The sequence below is a fragment of the Lactuca virosa genome, chromosome 5, assembly GCF_052849685.1.
Source record: "Lactuca virosa cultivar CGN04683 chromosome 5, Lactuca_virosa_CGN04683_v6, whole genome shotgun sequence".
In the NCBI taxonomy this organism is placed as follows: Eukaryota; Viridiplantae; Streptophyta; class Magnoliopsida; order Asterales; family Asteraceae; genus Lactuca; species Lactuca virosa.
The window spans coordinates 182892982-182899048 of record NC_136430.1 but is presented as its reverse complement, the minus strand read 5'-3'; positions in this window follow the sequence as shown (position 1 = coordinate 182899048).

Here is a 6067-nt window from a genome sequence, read left to right as displayed (position 1 = left end):
TGCTTTCTTTTATTTAGCTTGGTTCGGCCTAGTAATTGTATCTCTCTACTTTGTATTTTCCTCCCAGCTTAATTATGCTGGTTTTTTTAGTTTGCTTAATATATATTTCTTTTGCCGTTAAAAAAATGTAAATACATCTTGAACAGAGGTAATATCAAGAAAAAGAAAGCATGAACCCACAACAAACGGAAGCGTTTATTATCTTTATTCCCATGTATTATTAGAAGGGAAAATGACCTAAAAGGGCTCCATCTTATTTCGCATTTTGTACACGTTACTGAATTGGACATAACAGAACTACACAAGACATATTTTCCATTAGGTGTTTGTTAAAACATTAACAAAATAGTACAATTAATTACAAAATTATTTTTGCAACTTACTAGATTTTCATAGATTACTTTTTATATTTATTAAACCATATATTCGAAAATAAGTATGCTATTTTAGTTATTTTAAATAAAAATACTTCAATTATTTTCAATAGTTGTCGCTGTTAGCACATGGTGTGGATGAATGATGGAGCGGGACGGGATGGTGGACAAAAAGAGGGAACGAAGACGATGATAGGAGTCGGGAAATGTTTGGTTCCTGTTGAAGATGGATATGGGGTTGAATAGCGGAATGACACCGTTTATTTTTCAATATGCCAAATAGCTGTCTTTGATTGTTTAGTCCAATAATTGTACATATACTTGGAAAGAGGCCAAATGTAAACGGTACAACTTTTGAAGCTATTCCTGTTAGTTGATAATTTATTGTAAAGCAGAAATTATATGCTTTAGTGAAAACAAAGTAGGACTTTGGTACATGTATTCAACTTTTCATTGGCCACCATCACTTTTAACATATTTATTAAAGAAAAATACAGTTTTGGTCCTTGTTTTTTTATAAATACTTTCGGTTTTGGTCCCAAATAAGCTACTGTTTCAATTTTGGTGCCTAATTCAGTAATTTGATTAGCTGTAAAGATTTTGGTCCCTCATCTAAAAGACGTTAACAAGTTGAGACTAGCCCACTTGGCTAACAATGTGTCTGATAAGGTGTTTCTAACAAGTACGGATGTTATTCAGGTTGGAACAGGACCGAACCGACCTGATCCCAAATAACCCCTGAAACCAAATGAAGGTAATTGCGATGAAAAATTCCCCCACGACATATGAAAGTGTCACCAAAGGGCCTTTGGCCTAGCGGTAAGGAGTGACACTCTGAAATAAGAGGTCATGGGTTCAAGTCTCATTAGGAGACATATGTGGTTTTAGGAGTAGGTTACTTTGCCGGTTCAAATAAAAAAACATATGAAAGTGTCAACCATGTTGTGGCATCTGGGATGATACTACTAATTCGCGTTGAAACAAAAATCCATGGCATGGAAAAAGCTCTTCCATGTCATGGGGTTTCGATAAAGTTAGAAACAACATTCTTAGAAATAAAAAATAATCCCTAACGAAATCAATGCACACGCCACACTTATTAAAATGCACGACTCTTGATTATACACTTCAAACTGCCACGGCTTTTTCTCTTGTGACAAAACAACATTTCGACCTAGCGGCTGAACATATTGCCAACTTTCTAAGGGCGAAAATCCTTCAAGAATCTAAAAGATCAAAGAGCATCAACATGGAAAACAAAATTACAACAACCAAAAATAAATTAAATATCCCAATTTAAACAAACTAAATACACACCAAAATAAAATAAAACTACTAAGTCTAATCAACAAAAATAAACTGAAAAAAAAGGATAATCGCAGTCACTCATCATCCTCGTCATCCTATTGTTGCATTCCATCTGTGTCTGCTTCATCACCTGGCTATCGATATGGTGGAGGAAAAGGAACCGGCTGATGATAACCGACGCCTAGTCTCGAACACATCAAACCAATCATCTACGTGCTGAGCAAGGTAACCAATATCAATCTCCTGTTATGGTCCCTGTTGTGCTCCTTATGGAGCAGATTTACGCCTCTTTCATCTCTGTGGCTCTGGTGCTACTACATCAACCTCAGGTGCCACATCATTAGGTTGTATCCTCAAAATACCATCATCACCAAGCATAATGACCCTCATCGACTACAATATCAGAAAACTCATCACCCTTACATCATAATGAACCATCGACCTCATAGTCTCTATTGTCAATAATGAGTATGATCTAGCTAAACAAGTGATAAAGTGTCCACCACAAGTTGGTCTATCTTGGCGAAGCCCCTTAGCCCTTTGCCCCATATATGTAGCTAAAGCTATTGGGAAGTTCAGGTTCCTCCCTGGTGTAACAAGTACAAATCAGTAGAAGGCGACCTCTTACTATTCTTGTGATGCACGAGAGAGATAAAGATCAAGTGATTCAATAATCTATATGTGATGGAGCGAATCATTTTGCCTCGAGCAGTTGACGGTATATACACTCCTCCTGTAAGGTCAGCCTAAAATATATTTTCACTGTAATCAGTACGCAGTCTTGTAACACAATCATCAAGAAATGATTGGAAGTGGACACTCCTCATCTCATCTAAAATATAGACTCCCACTCTCACAGCACACTCAATAGCGCTGCACTCCCTGCTGACTCCACCAAGTCAAAATGAAACTGATGTCCAATCATCAGGAGTCTTCCTAGGATCAAAGGAAACTATAGCATAAAACTCCAACAAAAATTCCAGGTAAACATGTTCCTGTATCATGAACAATCTTTCCTAATCACGTCATACAAACATGGGCACACCACCTGCGTCAAAGTGGGTGTATGTAAAAAAAGTTCAGATCAGTTCATTGAGTCCAGTTTAGGATGCCAATCCCCAATCGAATGATGACGCAATGTCTACTTCCTTGGTGAGCAACAAACTAAGCTTACTTTGATATCAAGTAAGTCTTTCTTTATTCAAATTTTGTGGGAATTGCAATAATTGATGATTGGTAATTTCCTCGGGAGGTTGACTTCGATCACCCCTCTGATTTCTCCTTGTGATTTTCCTTAGTGTCGAGTTTAGAAAAAAGAAGAAGTAATTTGGAACTTTTGTGAAGTAGTGTTGATACAGTCGAGAGAGTTTAGAAAAAATATGTGAAAACGTAAAAGAGATTAGGTAAGAGAAGTGTAACACCCAAAATCAGAAAGACCAAGAAAGGAAAGAAAACCCTAAGTCAAGGGGGTTCGACTCGGCGAGTCCAAGGAGGGACTCGGCGAGTCCGAGCGGGATCCGGGTCAAGGAGTAAGTGACCGACTCGGCGAGTCGGCTAAGGGGACTCGGCGAGTCTGGTCTGAACGAGGAAAACCTTAATTCCGGGAGTTGTATCCTATTTTAAGGGTGTTATGTCCCTCCCTCAGCCTCCATATCATCCTAGAGAACCTGTAAACCCTAGATTTCATGTGAGCTTCCATTATTTGAGAGAAATAGCTTTGGAGGAAGGAAACTTTGGAAAGGAACTTGAAGATCAAGAAGGTTGCTTCAAAGGAGAGGTGTAGATCCGAAATCTACTTCAGTTTGTGTTCATCTTGGAGGTAATAAGATGCTATTTTCCCTCCTTTGCATGTAGATCTATTTTGTTATGAGATTTGAGGCTTTATGGTTGTTTGAGACCCAATTCGAGTTTAGGGACTTAGATATGTTGTTGCCACATCAGATCTATGATTTGGAGTCCCTCCATGGCTCGATAAGCCACTGTATGGTTTCAGAACTGAAGCGACTCGGCGAGTCACATGGGTCGACTCGGCGAGTTTGATGAAGTTGGGCAGGGACTCGGCGAGTTGGAAGAACAACTCGGCGAGTTTGTTGAAGATTGCCTTGGACTCGGCGAGTCTGTTCTTGGACTCGGCGAGTCGAGACGCGAAACCCCAAACCCTTTGAGTTAAGACTCGAATCAGTGAGTCGGGTGGAGACTCAGTGAGTTGGACAGGACATGACTCGGAAATCGGTGGACTCGACGAGTCATGGGCTGACTCGGTGAGTCGAGTCGCGAGTGGAAGGACTCTGAGCATATGAACTCGGCGAGTCAGTAGGTAGACTTGGCGAGTAGGGTTGACCTGGAAGGTTGACTTTGACGAGGACTTGACTTTGACCAGAGTTGACTTAGTTGACTTTCGGAGGACAGTTTGACTAAGTATTGCATTGATATTGGTAGCTCGGGGAGCTAGTGGAGCGGGAGTTCAGGGAGTTGTCGGGCAGCAGCCAGAGGGGTATCAGCAAGTTCAGCAAGTGCAGGTGAGTTTTCCCTTTGTGTGAATGGGTCTACGGCCACAATGCCGACCCATGTAGTTATGAGTAGGAAGACCCGGGGGATAGCCCTAGGCATTGCTTGCTAGTATGATATTCAGGACCAAGGTCCCATGATAGCGGGCGGGTGTCCAAGGAATGGTTTATGTGATAGTTTATACTTGTTGTCTGTGTGATACATGTATGTGCCTGGTAGGGAGGTGAGTGTGGGCGAGGTCCCGTATCTCACCAATAGCAGAGTGTGGACGGTGTTCCACATCTTATTAGCAGCGGAACAGGGGCGAGGCCCAAGTTAGGGAAGGAGTGAGTGTGGGCTGGGCCCGTATCTCACTATCAGTAGGAGCGTGGACGGGGTTCCATGACTCATCAGTTGCAGGACATGGGCGAGGCCCAAGATAGGCGAGGCCTTTAGAACAGGGTTCAGCAGTAAATGTTTAGTTATGTGCTGTGATATGTTTATGTGTTAGTATATGTTGGCGGGCGAGGCCCAGTGACAGGCGAGGCCTAAATGAAACAAATTTGTATCCGAGCGGGGCTCGAAGCCAGGCGGGGCCTAGAGCGGCGGGGCCGTTGTATGTGCAGTATGTGGTTATGCATGGTATGTGGTAGGTTGGGGAACTCACTAAGCTTCGTGCTTACGGTTTTCAGTTTTGGTTTCAGGTACTTCCGGTAGTGGATGATGGAGCTCGGGGTGATCGCATGGCACACACCATAGATTAGACAGCCTGGGATGTTTTACTCTGATAACGAACATATGTTTTGGAAATTAATACTCTGGTTATGTTATGGAATTGATAAATGTGTTTTAAGTAACGTTTTATAAAATAAATTTTTAGTATGAAATTTTGGGATGTTTCAAGAAGTAAAACCTATGAACGAGGTACATTGGGCGTACGGGTTATGTATGTTGGGCATACTTTGTTAACTCAGATTAGGAAATCACAATCTCTTCTTTGTACATGGGGCGTACCAAAACTTACGTTGGGCATAGTTGGTAAAATTCTTCATTTTGATCAATTTTTTTATTCCACCACCATTGGATACTTTTAAATAATTGAATTCTGTAAAACAATAGTAGGAACCCCCTAACAAGTGACACGTTATTAAAGAAACTAAAAATAAAATAAAACTAAAAATTAAAAACAAATAACGAATAATAAAACAAACCAAATCAATGGAAAATTTTTCCCTGACAACAACGCCAAAAAATTGACGAGTGTTTTTATGTATATATTTTAATTTCTTATGCTTTAAATTTATAAAATTGATTTTATCGCAACCGGACTAATAAACACACTAGGCAGTGTACCTAATCGTGCAATAGTATAGTTATGGTAACATTAGGTGTCGAACACAAGGGGAACGGTGGTGAATGAATTTAGAGTTTTTTATTATAGGTTACACTAAACACACAAAAACAGAAAATACGAGTTTTATGGAATTAAAACTCAAATAAACAGCTACACAACAAATCTTGATAAATTGACTGAAGATAAATCTCTTTAAGTATTTTGGTTTAGATTGGATTTCACCTTAAAATACTGGCTAACCACTAAGTGAAAAGATATTTAGTCATTATTCACCGATTCCTAATATGACCAGTATCATGATCAGACTACTAATCCTTTGATTTTAACATAACGATTAGTTCAGTGATCAAGTGAACAAACAATCATGTAAATCAGTATTTAGTACGTATTAAGCAAGATTTGATACTTATTAATCCTAATGATAATAGGAATTAAATGATTCATAGAATGATCATCTACTCATGCACACACATTAAAGTTCACAACTTGATTTTCTAACCCTAGGTTATAACCTAACTCTAGTCATAGTTACCAATGATCATGG